Below are 13,373 nucleotides of genomic sequence, written 5' to 3'. Positions count from 1 at the left end.
CCACAGGAGCCCTTTCCAAAATGCATCAGGCTCATTGTTTAGACTGTGGAACAGTCCACCATCACTCCAGAGCCTGCTAAATCTTTACTCCAAGAGGGACCTCAAGTTGGCCTTTGGCCTCGGCCCTTCCTTTTGACTGCCATTTCTCAACAACGTTACGTGCTGAGGAAGCGGCTACCTTAAAACGCTTTTCCTATAGCCTTCTCCTGCTTTGAGGTGGGCGGTTGTTGAACTTTTCGTAGTGCTAGGTAGCTGATTAGAGGAGCCTCTGGCTGCTGGCCGGCAGTGCTAAGCTTTGAGAAATCCCTTTTTAGAAAGCTTTGACATTTGCGTCAGCTGGGCTTTCCTGACGAAGACTGTGAACAAGCCACAGCCCCAAGAAACTAATTAAGGCCTGAGATCTTGAGAAAAGTTATCCGAGAGCTGAAATCTCTTGGGGAGCCCATCTTTGTTGCGTGGTGCTCCTTTCCTCTTTCCACTCTAATGTTGTGCAGAACAAAAATCCTACACTGTCTCTTGCTAAAAATGTTTGCTAACAGACCGTTTGACCAGGGTTGCCTAAAGTTTTGCACGGGACTGTAAGTACGCACTGTTTGTAATGAAAGATGCAATAGTTGAGTTGATCATGATATGGATAAGATATTGTCCTATTGTCCACCCCTACTGTGACCCACCTGAAGCAGGGCATGAGGATGTTTGTTGAATTAGCTAATGATAACTGTTGCTTGTGGGAGTTGTTCAGGACTGAGCCCCTGTCCTGGGCCTTGTAGGAGGGAGAGAATTGGTGGAGCAGCCCCCTCTGGTGAGCAGCATTGTACGCACTCAGAAGCAGTGCATCATGGGAAGTGTTGTGGTTTTCGGAAACATGGCAAAGTAAAGCGTTTTGTGAGGCAGCACACCAATGCATTTGTTGGTGATGTCTTTGTTTGTGTGTGTGTGTGTGTGTGTGTATGTAGGGTCTTTGTTGCAGTGTTTTATTTCAGTGTCTGGGTGGTGTAACGCATGTAGTCTTTACCGTCTCAGTGAAGAGGACAGCCAGTGGTGGTCCCACTCCCCAGTGTGTGAAGAACTCATACTTACCTGGCAGGGGAGATACCATGATCAAGAAGGTGGTTCACCCAGGGTGAGGCTCAACCATTGCACTCCGGTTGTGCTGACCCCTGCGAATTCCCCAAATGTGGGAATCTCGACTGCATAATTTCTGGTAGTGGGGGACTGCGTTCGCGCTCTCCCCTGATTTTCTCGTCTAACGATAGATTGCTCTTACAAAACAGTCCTTGGGACGTCAAATTGCTTTTGCGTGCTGTGACTCCTGCGGGGGGGTAGCTGGTGTCATAACCCAGCTGCTTCAAGCGGCTCTCTTCACGTGTCTTTACTTCGTACGTGCTTGACAAGTCGGAACTGACTTCAGGATCCACACGTGGCACCTTCCAAAATGGGAAAAGATCTGAAGCTTTAGAAAGAAGCAAAAAAGACATCAATTCCTACAAAACGTTTCTACACCCTCTTTTAGTCGCTACACTCAATCCATTCAAGCAGCCCTGATTACGCTGTCCTTACAACGGACATGTGAGCAGTGAGTGTTGTGGAAGCACTGGCCATATCCACCATCTGCTCAGACAAGAATATTGGGACACATTGGGATGTCATTTCTCACAATAAGGCTGAATATTACGTCAGGTCAAGTGCTTTTATTGTCGTTCTTCACTGTAACTTGTTGACATTGAAACGAGACGTCGTTCTTCAAGCCCATGCAGCAACACAAGACAGCGGGACATTTCACAGGAACGCATAGAATGGAGATACAAGACTGGTCGGCCCACAGGAGCCCTTTCCAAAATGCATCAGGCTCATTGTTTAGACTGTGGAACAGTCCACCATCACTCCAGAGCCTGCTAAATCTTTACTCCAAGAGGGACCTCAAGTTGGCCTTTGGCCTCGGCCCTTCCTTTTGACTGCCATTTCTCAACAACGTTACGTGCTGAGGAAGCGGCTACCTTAAAACGCTTTTCCTATAGCCTTCTCCTGCTTTGAGGTGGGCGGTTGTTGAACTTTTCGTAGTGCTAGGTAGCTGATTAGAGGAGCCTCTGGCTGCTGGCCGGCAGTGCTAAGCTTTGAGAAATCCCTTTTTAGAAAGCTTTGACATTTGCGTCAGCTGGGCTTTCCTGACGAAGACTGTGAACAAGCCACAGCCCCAAGAAACTAATTAAGGCCTGAGATCTTGAGAAAAGTTATCCGAGAGCTGAAATCTCTTGGGGAGCCCATCTTTGTTGCGTGGTGCTCCTTTCCTCTTTCCACTCTAATGTTGTGCAGAACAAAAATCCTACACTGTCTCTTGCTAAAAATGTTTGCTAACAGACCGTTTGACCAGGGTTGCCTAAAGTTTTGCACGGGACTGTAAGTACGCACTGTTTGTAATGAAAGATGCAATAGTTGAGTTGATCATGATATGGATAAGATATTGTCCTATTGTCCACCCCTACTGTGACCCACCTGAAGCAGGGCATGAGGATGTTTGTTGAATTAGCTAATGATAACTGTTGCTTGTGGGAGTTGTTCAGGACTGAGCCCCTGTCCTGGGCCTTGTAGGAGGGAGAGAATTGGTGGAGCAGCCCCCTCTGGTGAGCAGCATTGTACGCACTCAGAAGCAGTGCATCATGGGAAGTGTTGTGGTTTTCGGAAACATGGCAAAGTAAAGCGTTTTGTGAGGCAGCACACCAATGCATTTGTTGGTGATGTCTTTGTTTGTGTGTGTGTGTGTGTATGTAGGGTCTTTGTTGCAGTGTTTTATTTCAGTGTCTGGGTGGTGTAACGCATGTAGTCTTTACCGTCTCAGTGAAGAGGACAGCCAGTGGTGGTCCCACTCCCCAGTGTGTGAAGAACTCATACTTACCTGGCAGGGAAAATACCATGATCAAGAAGGTGGTTCACCCAGGGTGAGGCTCAACCATTGCACTCCGGTTGTGCTGATCCCTGCGAATTCCCCAAATGTGGGAATCTCGACTGCATAATTTCTGGTAGTGGGGGACTGCGTTCGCGCTCTCCCCTGATTTTCTCGTCTAACGATAGATTGCTCTTACAAAACAGTCCTTGGGACGTCAAATTGCTTTTGCGTGCTGTGACTCCTGCGGGGGGGTAGCTGGTGTCATAACCCAGCTGCTTCAAGCGGCTCTCTTCACGTGTCTTTACTTCGTACGTGCTTGACAAGTCGGAACTGACTTCAGGATCCACACGTGGCACCTTCCAAAATGGGAAAAGATCTGAAGCTTTAGAAAGAAGCAAAAAAGACATCAATTCCTACAAAACGTTTCTACACCCTCTTTTAGTCGCTACACTCAATCCATTCAAGCAGCCCTGATTACGCTGTCCTTACAACGGACATGTGAGCAGTGAGTGTTGTGGAAGCACTGGCCATATCCACCATCTGCTCAGACAAGAATATTGGGACACATTGGGATGTCATTTCTCACAATAAGGCTGAATATTACGTCAGGTCAAGTGCTTTTATTGTCGTTCTTCACTGTAACTTGTTGACATTGAAACGAGACGTCGTTCTTCAAGCCCATGCAGCAACACAAGACAGCGGGACATTTCACAGGAACGCATAGAATGGAGATACAAGACTGGTCGGCCCACAGGAGCCCTTTCCAAAATGCATCAGGCTCATTGTTTAGACTGTGGAACAGTCCACCATCACTCCAGAGCCTGCTAAATCTTTACTCCAAGAGGGACCTCAAGTTGGCCTTTGGCCTCGGCCCTTCCTTTTGACTGCCATTTCTCAACAACGTTACGTGCTGAGGAAGCGGCTACCTTAAAACGCTTTTCCTATAGCCTTCTCCTGCTTTGAGGTGGGCGGTTGTTGAACTTTTCGTAGTGCTAGGTAGCTGATTAGAGGAGCCTCTGGCTGCTGGCCGGCAGTGCTAAGCTTTGAGAAATCCCTTTTTAGAAAGCTTTGACATTTGCGTCAGCTGGGCTTTCCTGACGAAGACTGTGAACAAGCCACAGCCCCAAGAAACTAATTAAGGCCTGAGATCTTGAGAAAAGTTATCCGAGAGCTGAAATCTCTTGGGGAGCCCATCTTTGTTGCGTGGTGCTCCTTTCCTCTTTCCACTCTAATGTTGTGCAGAACAAAAATCCTACACTGTCTCTTGCTAAAAATGTTTGCTAACAGACCGTTTGACCAGGGTTGCCTAAAGTTTTGCACGGGACTGTAAGTACGCACTGTTTGTAATGAAAGATGCAATAGTTGAGTTGATCATGATATGGATAAGATATTGTCCTATTGTCCACCCCTACTGTGACCCACCTGAAGCAGGGCATGAGGATGTTTGTTGAATTAGCTAATGATAACTGTTGCTTGTGGGAGTTGTTCAGGACTGAGCCCCTGTCCTGGGCCTTGTAGGAGGGAGAGAATTGGTGGAGCAGCCCCCTCTGGTGAGCAGCATTGTACGCACTCAGAAGCAGTGCATCATGGGAAGTGTTGTGGTTTTCGGAAACATGGCAAAGTAAAGCGTTTTGTGAGGCAGCACACCAATGCATTTGTTGGTGATGTCTTTGTTTGTGTGTGTGTGTGTGTGTGTGTGTGTGTGTATGTAGGGTCTTTGTTGCAGTGTTTTATTTCAGTGTCTGGGTGGTGTAACGCATGTAGTCTTTACCGTCTCAGTGAAGAGGACAGCCAGTGGTGGTCCCACTCCCCAGTGTGTGAAGAACTCATACTTACCTGGCAGGGGAGATACCATGATCAAGAAGGTGGTTCACCCAGGGTGAGGCTCAACCATTGCACTCCGGTTGTGCTGACCCCTGCGAATTCCCCAAATGTGGGAATCTCGACTGCATAATTTCTGGTAGTGGGGGACTGCGTTCGCGCTCTCCCCTGATTTTCTCGTCTAACGATAGATTGCTCTTACAAAACAGTCCTTGGGACGTCAAATTGCTTTTGCGTGCTGTGACTCCTGCGGGGGGGTAGCTGGTGTCATAACCCAGCTGCTTCAAGCGGCTCTCTTCACGTGTCTTTACTTCGTACGTGCTTGACAAGTCGGAACTGACTTCAGGATCCACACGTGGCACCTTCCAAAATGGGAAAAGATCTGAAGCTTTAGAAAGAAGCAAAAAAGACATCAATTCCTACAAAACGTTTCTACACCCTCTTTTAGTCGCTACACTCAATCCATTCAAGCAGCCCTGATTACGCTGTCCTTACAACGGACATGTGAGCAGTGAGTGTTGTGGAAGCACTGGCCATATCCACCATCTGCTCAGACAAGAATATTGGGACACATTGGGATGTCATTTCTCACAATAAGGCTGAATATTACGTCAGGTCAAGTGCTTTTATTGTCGTTCTTCACTGTAACTTGTTGACATTGAAACGAGACGTCGTTCTTCAAGCCCATGCAGCAACACAAGACAGCGGGACATTTCACAGGAACGCATAGAATGGAGATACAAGACTGGTCGGCCCACAGGAGCCCTTTCCAAAATGCATCAGGCTCATTGTTTAGACTGTGGAACAGTCCACCATCACTCCAGAGCCTGCTAAATCTTTACTCCAAGAGGGACCTCAAGTTGGCCTTTGGCCTCGGCCCTTCCTTTTGACTGCCATTTCTCAACAACGTTACGTGCTGAGGAAGCGGCTACCTTAAAACGCTTTTCCTATAGCCTTCTCCTGCTTTGAGGTGGGCGGTTGTTGAACTTTTCGTAGTGCTAGGTAGCTGATTAGAGGAGCCTCTGGCTGCTGGCCGGCAGTGCTAAGCTTTGAGAAATCCCTTTTTAGAAAGCTTTGACATTTGCGTCAGCTGGGCTTTCCTGACGAAGACTGTGAACAAGCCACAGCCCCAAGAAACTAATTAAGGCCTGAGATCTTGAGAAAAGTTATCCGAGAGCTGAAATCTCTTGGGGAGCCCATCTTTGTTGCGTGGTGCTCCTTTCCTCTTTCCACTCTAATGTTGTGCAGAACAAAAATCCTACACTGTCTCTTGCTAAAAATGTTTGCTAACAGACCGTTTGACCAGGGTTGCCTAAAGTTTTGCACGGGACTGTAAGTACGCACTGTTTGTAATGAAAGATGCAATAGTTGAGTTGATCATGATATGGATAAGATATTGTCCTATTGTCCACCCCTACTGTGACCCACCTGAAGCAGGGCATGAGGATGTTTGTTGAATTAGCTAATGATAACTGTTGCTTGTGGGAGTTGTTCAGGACTGAGCCCCTGTCCTGGGCCTTGTAGGAGGGAGAGAATTGGTGGAGCAGCCCCCTCTGGTGAGCAGCATTGTACGCACTCAGAAGCAGTGCATCATGGGAAGTGTTGTGGTTTTCGGAAACATGGCAAAGTAAAGCGTTTTGTGAGGCAGCACACCAATGCATTTGTTGGTGATGTCTTTGTTTGTGTGTGTGTGTGTGTGTGTGTATGTAGGGTCTTTGTTGCAGTGTTTTATTTCAGTGTCTGGGTGGTGTAACGCATGTAGTCTTTACCGTCTCAGTGAAGAGGACAGCCAGTGGTGGTCCCACTCCCCAGTGTGTGAAGAACTCATACTTACCTGGCAGGGAAGATACCATGATCAAGAAGGTGGTTCACCCAGGGTGAGGCTCAACCATTGCACTCCGGTTGTGCTGACCCCTGCGAATTCCCCAAATGTGGGAATCTCGACTGCATAATTTCTGGTAGTGGGGGACTGTGTTCGCGCTCTCCCCTGATTTTCTCGTCTAACGATAGATTGCTCTTACAAAACAGTCCTTGGGACGTCAAATTGCTTTTGCGTGCTGTGACTCCTGCGGGGGGGTAGCTGGTGTCATAACCCAGCTGCTTCAAGCGGCTCTCTTCACGTGTCTTTACTTCGTACGTGCTTGACAAGTCGGAACTGACTTCAGGATCCACACGTGGCACCTTCCAAAATGGGAAAAGATCTGAAGCTTTAGAAAGAAGCAAAAAAGACATCAATTCCTACAAAACGTTTCTACACCCTCTTTTAGTCGCTACACTCAATCCATTCAAGCAGCCCTGATTACGCTGTCCTTACAACGGACATGTGAGCAGTGAGTGTTGTGGAAGCACTGGCCATATCCACCATCTGCTCAGACAAGAATATTGGGACACATTGGGATGTCATTTCTCACAATAAGGCTGAATATTACGTCAGGTCAAGTGCTTTTATTGTCGTTCTTCACTGTAACTTGTTGACATTGAAACGAGACGTCGTTCTTCAAGCCCATGCAGCAACACAAGACAGCGGGACATTTCACAGGAACGCATAGAATGGAGATACAAGACTGGTCGGCCCACAGGAGCCCTTTCCAAAATGCATCAGGCTCATTGTTTAGACTGTGGAACAGTCCACCATCACTCCAGAGCCTGCTAAATCTTTACTCCAAGAGGGACCTCAAGTTGGCCTTTGGCCTCGGCCCTTCCTTTTGACTGCCATTTCTCAACAACGTTACGTGCTGAGGAAGCGGCTACCTTAAAACGCTTTTCCTATAGCCTTCTCCTGCTTTGAGGTGGGCGGTTGTTGAACTTTTTGTAGTGCTAGGTAGCTGATTAGAGGAGCCTCTGGCTGCTGGCCGGCAGTGCTAAGCTTTGAGAAATCCCTTTTTAGAAAGCTTTGACATTTGCGTCAGCTGGGCTTTCCTGACGAAGACTGTGAACAAGCCACAGCCCCAAGAAACTAATTAAGGCCTGAGATCTTGAGAAAAGTTATCCGAGAGCTGAAATCTCTTGGGGAGCCCATCTTTGTTGCGTGGTGCTCCTTTCCTCTTTCCACTCTAATGTTGTGCAGAACAAAAATCCTACACTGTCTCTTGCTAAAAATGTTTGCTAACAGACCGTTTGACCAGGGTTGCCTAAAGTTTTGCACGGGACTGTAAGTACGCACTGTTTGTAATGAAAGATGCAATAGTTGAGTTGATCATGATATGGATAAGATATTGTCCTATTGTCCACCCCTACTGTGACCCACCTGAAGCAGGGCATGAGGATGTTTGTTGAATTAGCTAATGATAACTGTTGCTTGTGGGAGTTGTTCAGGACTGAGCCCCTGTCCTGGGCCTTGTAGGAGGGAGAGAATTGGTGGAGCAGCCCCCTCTGGTGAGCAGCATTGTACGCACTCAGAAGCAGTGCATCATGGGAAGTGTTGTGGTTTTCGGAAACATGGCAAAGTAAAGCGTTTTGTGAGGCAGCACACCAATGCATTTGTTGGTGATGTCTTTGTTTGTGTGTGTGTGTGTGTGTGTGTGTGTGTGTGTATGTAGGGTCTTTGTTGCAGTGTTTTATTTCAGTGTCTGGGTGGTGTAACGCATGTAGTCTTTACCGTCTCAGTGAAGAGGACAGCCAGTGGTGGTCCCACTCCCCAGTGTGTGAAGAACTCATACTTACCTGGCAGGGGAGATACCATGATCAAGAAGGTGGTTCACCCAGGGTGAGGCTCAACCATTGCACTCCGGTTGTGCTGACCCCTGCGAATTCCCCAAATGTGGGAATCTCGACTGCATAATTTCTGGTAGTGGGGGACTGCGTTCGCGCTCTCCCCTGATTTTCTCGTCTAACGATAGATTGCTCTTACAAAACAGTCCTTGGGACGTCAAATTGCTTTTGCGTGCTGTGACTCCTGCGGGGGGGTAGCTGGTGTCATAACCCAGCTGCTTCAAGCGGCTCTCTTCACGTGTCTTTACTTCGTACGTGCTTGACAAGTCGGAACTGACTTCAGGATCCACACGTGGCACCTTCCAAAATGGGAAAAGATCTGAAGCTTTAGAAAGAAGCAAAAAAGACATCAATTCCTACAAAACGTTTCTACACCCTCTTTTAGTCGCTACACTCAATCCATTCAAGCAGCCCTGATTACGCTGTCCTTACAACGGACATGTGAGCAGTGAGTGTTGTGGAAGCACTGGCCATATCCACCATCTGCTCAGACAAGAATATTGGGACACATTGGGATGTCATTTCTCACAATAAGGCTGAATATTACGTCAGGTCAAGTGCTTTTATTGTCGTTCTTCACTGTAACTTGTTGACATTGAAACGAGACGTCGTTCTTCAAGCCCATGCAGCAACACAAGACAGCGGGACATTTCACAGGAACGCATAGAATGGAGATACAAGACTGGTCGGCCCACAGGAGCCCTTTCCAAAATGCATCAGGCTCATTGTTTAGACTGTGGAACAGTCCACCATCACTCCAGAGCCTGCTAAATCTTTACTCCAAGAGGGACCTCAAGTTGGCCTTTGGCCTCGGCCCTTCCTTTTGACTGCCATTTCTCAACAACGTTACGTGCTGAGGAAGCGGCTACCTTAAAACGCTTTTCCTATAGCCTTCTCCTGCTTTGAGGTGGGCGGTTGTTGAACTTTTCGTAGTGCTAGGTAGCTGATTAGAGGAGCCTCTGGCTGCTGGCCGGCAGTGCTAAGCTTTGAGAAATCCCTTTTTAGAAAGCTTTGACATTTGCGTCAGCTGGGCTTTCCTGACGAAGACTGTGAACAAGCCACAGCCCCAAGAAACTAATTAAGGCCTGAGATCTTGAGAAAAGTTATCCGAGAGCTGAAATCTCTTGGGGAGCCCATCTTTGTTGCGTGGTGCTCCTTTCCTCTTTCCACTCTAATGTTGTGCAGAACAAAAATCCTACACTGTCTCTTGCTAAAAATGTTTGCTAACAGACCGTTTGACCAGGGTTGCCTAAAGTTTTGCACGGGACTGTAAGTACGCACTGTTTGTAATGAAAGATGCAATAGTTGAGTTGATCATGATATGGATAAGATATTGTCCTATTGTCCACCCCTACTGTGACCCACCTGAAGCAGGGCATGAGGATGTTTGTTGAATTAGCTAATGATAACTGTTGCTTGTGGGAGTTGTTCAGGACTGAGCCCCTGTCCTGGGCCTTGTAGGAGGGAGAGAATTGGTGGAGCAGCCCCCTCTGGTGAGCAGCATTGTACGCACTCAGAAGCAGTGCATCATGGGAAGTGTTGTGGTTTTCGGAAACATGGCAAAGTAAAGCGTTTTGTGAGGCAGCACACCAATGCATTTGTTGGTGATGTCTTTGTTTGTGTGTGTGTGTGTGTGTGTGTATGTAGGGTCTTTGTTGCAGTGTTTTATTTCAGTGTCTGGGTGGTGTAACGCATGTAGTCTTTACCGTCTCAGTGAAGAGGACAGCCAGTGGTGGTCCCACTCCCCAGTGTGTGAAGAACTCATACTTACCTGGCAGGGGAGATACCATGATCAAGAAGGTGGTTCACCCAGGGTGAGGCTCAACCATTGCACTCCGGTTGTGCTGACCCCTGCGAATTCCCCAAATGTGGGAATCTCGACTGCATAATTTCTGGTAGTGGGGGACTGCGTTCGCGCTCTCCCCTGATTTTCTCGTCTAACGATAGATTGCTCTTACAAAACAGTCCTTGGGACGTCAAATTGCTTTTGCGTGCTGTGACTCCTGCGGGGGGGTAGCTGGTGTCATAACCCAGCTGCTTCAAGCGGCTCTCTTCACGTGTCTTTACTTCGTACGTGCTTGACAAGTCGGAACTGACTTCAGGATCCACACGTGGCACCTTCCAAAATGGGAAAAGATCTGAAGCTTTAGAAAGAAGCAAAAAAGACATCAATTCCTACAAAACGTTTCTACACCCTCTTTTAGTCGCTACACTCAATCCATTCAAGCAGCCCTGATTACGCTGTCCTTACAACGGACATGTGAGCAGTGAGTGTTGTGGAAGCACTGGCCATATCCACCATCTGCTCAGACAAGAATATTGGGACACATTGGGATGTCATTTCTCACAATAAGGCTGAATATTACATCAGGTCAAGTGCTTTTATTGTCGTTCTTCACTGTAACTTGTTGACATTGAAACGAGACGTCGTTCTTCAAGCCCATGCAGCAACACAAGACAGCGGGACATTTCACAGGAACGCATAGAATGGAGATACAAGACTGGTCGGCCCACAGGAGCCCTTTCCAAAATGCATCAGGCTCATTGTTTAGACTGTGGAACAGTCCACCATCACTCCAGAGCCTGCTAAATCTTTACTCCAAGAGGGACCTCAAGTTGGCCTTTGGCCTCGGCCCTTCCTTTTGACTGCCATTTCTCAACAACGTTACGTGCTGAGGAAGCGGCTACCTTAAAACGCTTTTCCTATAGCCTTCTCCTGCTTTGAGGTGGGCGGTTGTTGAACTTTTCGTAGTGCTAGGTAGCTGATTAGAGGAGCCTCTGGCTGCTGGCCGGCAGTGCTAAGCTTTGAGAAATCCCTTTTTAGAAAGCTTTGACATTTGCGTCAGCTGGGCTTTCCTGACGAAGACTGTGAACAAGCCACAGCCCCAAGAAACTAATTAAGGCCTGAGATCTTGAGAAAAGTTATCCGAGAGCTGAAATCTCTTGGGGAGCCCATCTTTGTTGCGTGGTGCTCCTTTCCTCTTTCCACTCTAATGTTGTGCAGAACAAAAATCCTACACTGTCTCTTGCTAAAAATGTTTGCTAACAGACCGTTTGACCAGGGTTGCCTAAAGTTTTGCACGGGACTGTAAGTACGCACTGTTTGTAATGAAAGATGCAATAGTTGAGTTGATCATGATATGGATAAGATATTGTCCTATTGTCCACCCCTACTGTGACCCACCTGAAGCAGGGCATGAGGATGTTTGTTGAATTAGCTAATGATAACTGTTGCTTGTGGGAGTTGTTCAGGACTGAGCCCCTGTCCTGGGCCTTGTAGGAGGGAGAGAATTGGTGGAGCAGCCCCCTCTGGTGAGCAGCATTGTACGCACTCAGAAGCAGTGCATCATGGGAAGTGTTGTGGTTTTCGGAAACATGGCAAAGTAAAGCGTTTTGTGAGGCAGCACACCAATGCATTTGTTGGTGATGTCTTTGTTTGTGTGTGTGTGTGTGTATGTAGGGTCTTTGTTGCAGTGTTTTATTTCAGTGTCTGGGTGGTGTAACGCATGTAGTCTTTACCGTCTCAGTGAAGAGGACAGCCAGTGGTGGTCCCACTCCCCAGTGTGTGAAGAACTCATACTTACCTGGCAGGGGAGATACCATGATCAAGAAGGTGGTTCACCCAGGGTGAGGCTCAACCATTGCACTCCGGTTGTGCTGACCCCTGCGAATTCCCCAAATGTGGGAATCTTGACTGCATAATTTCTGGTAGTGGGGGACTGCGTTCGCGCTCTCCCCTGATTTTCTCGTCTAACGATAGATTGCTCTTACAAAACAGTCCTTGGGACGTCAAATTGCTTTTGCGTGCTGTGACTCCTGCGGGGGGGTAGCTGGTGTCATAACCCAGCTGCTTCAAGCGGCTCTCTTCACGTGTCTTTACTTCGTACGTGCTTGACAAGTCGGAACTGACTTCAGGATCCACACGTGGCACCTTCCAAAATGGGAAAAGATCTGAAGCTTTAGAAAGAAGCAAAAAAGACATCAATTCCTACAAAACGTTTCTACACCCTCTTTTAGTCGCTACACTCAATCCATTCAAGCAGCCCTGATTACGCTGTCCTTACAACGGACATGTGAGCAGTGAGTGTTGTGGAAGCACTGGCCATATCCACCATCTGCTCAGACAAGAATATTGGGACACATTGGGATGTCATTTCTCACAATAAGGCTGAATATTACGTCAGGTCAAGTGCTTTTATTGTCGTTCTTCACTGTAACTTGTTGACATTGAAACGAGACGTCGTTCTTCAAGCCCATGCAGCAACACAAGACAGCGGGACATTTCACAGGAACGCATAGAATGGAGATACAAGACTGGTCGGCCCACAGGAGCCCTTTCCAAAATGCATCAGGCTCATTGTTTAGACTGTGGAACAGTCCACCATCACTCCAGAGCCTGCTAAATCTTTACTCCAAGAGGGACCTCAAGTTGGCCTTTGGCCTCGGCCCTTCCTTTTGACTGCCATTTCTCAACAACGTTACGTGCTGAGGAAGCGGCTACCTTAAAACGCTTTTCCTATAGCCTTCTCCTGCTTTGAGGTGGGCGGTTGTTGAACTTTTCGTAGTGCTAGGTAGCTGATTAGAGGAGCCTCTGGCTGCTGGCCGGCAGTGCTAAGCTTTGAGAAATCCCTTTTTAGAAAGCTTTGACATTTGCGTCAGCTGGGCTTTCCTGACGAAGACTGTGAACAAGCCACAGCCCCAAGAAACTAATTAAGGCCTGAGATCTTGAGAAAAGTTATCCGAGAGCTGAAATCTCTTGGGGAGCCCATCTTTGTTGCGTGGTGCTCCTTTCCTCTTTCCACTCTAATGTTGTGCAGAACAAAAATCCTACACTGTCTCTTGCTAAAAATGTTTGCTAACAGACCGTTTGACCAGGGTTGCCTAAAGTTTTGCACGGGACTGTAAGTACGCACTGTTTGTAATGAAAGATGCAATAGTTGAGTTGATCATGATATGG

At 47.6% G+C, this 13,373-nt stretch overlaps 7 non-coding genes across 7 annotated transcripts; all 7 read left to right on the top strand.

The window, feature by feature from the left end:
* Positions 1–1,072: 1,072 nt before the first annotated feature.
* On the top strand, positions 1,073–1,236 carry LOC140562997 (U1 spliceosomal RNA). The gene has a single exon (XR_011980235.1). It is a non-coding gene; the product is annotated as a U1 spliceosomal RNA (small nuclear RNA).
* A 1,649-nt stretch (positions 1,237–2,885) lies between these two features.
* Positions 2,886–3,049, top strand: LOC140563134 (U1 spliceosomal RNA). The gene has a single exon (XR_011980366.1). It is a non-coding gene; the product is annotated as a U1 spliceosomal RNA (small nuclear RNA).
* Positions 3,050–4,712: 1,663 nt separating this feature from the next.
* On the top strand, positions 4,713–4,876 carry LOC140562996 (U1 spliceosomal RNA). Its single transcript, XR_011980234.1, has one exon. It is a non-coding gene; the product is annotated as a U1 spliceosomal RNA (small nuclear RNA).
* A 1,655-nt stretch (positions 4,877–6,531) lies between these two features.
* Positions 6,532–6,695, top strand: LOC140563130 (U1 spliceosomal RNA). Its single transcript, XR_011980362.1, has one exon. It is a non-coding gene; the product is annotated as a U1 spliceosomal RNA (small nuclear RNA).
* Positions 6,696–8,360: 1,665 nt separating this feature from the next.
* Positions 8,361–8,524, top strand: LOC140562995 (U1 spliceosomal RNA). The gene has a single exon (XR_011980233.1). It is a non-coding gene; the product is annotated as a U1 spliceosomal RNA (small nuclear RNA).
* Positions 8,525–10,179: 1,655 nt separating this feature from the next.
* On the top strand, positions 10,180–10,343 carry LOC140562994 (U1 spliceosomal RNA). Its single transcript, XR_011980232.1, has one exon. It is a non-coding gene; the product is annotated as a U1 spliceosomal RNA (small nuclear RNA).
* Positions 10,344–11,992: 1,649 nt separating this feature from the next.
* Positions 11,993–12,156, top strand: LOC140563091 (U1 spliceosomal RNA). Its single transcript, XR_011980326.1, has one exon. It is a non-coding gene; the product is annotated as a U1 spliceosomal RNA (small nuclear RNA).
* The last annotated feature ends 1,217 nt before the right edge of the window (positions 12,157–13,373 follow it).

This window comes from Salminus brasiliensis, chromosome 9, assembly GCF_030463535.1.
Source record: "Salminus brasiliensis chromosome 9, fSalBra1.hap2, whole genome shotgun sequence".
NCBI lineage: Eukaryota > Metazoa > Chordata > Actinopteri > Characiformes > Bryconidae > Salminus > Salminus brasiliensis.
Note: the sequence above shows the minus strand (reverse complement) of the source record. Positions and strands in the feature narration are given on the sequence as shown.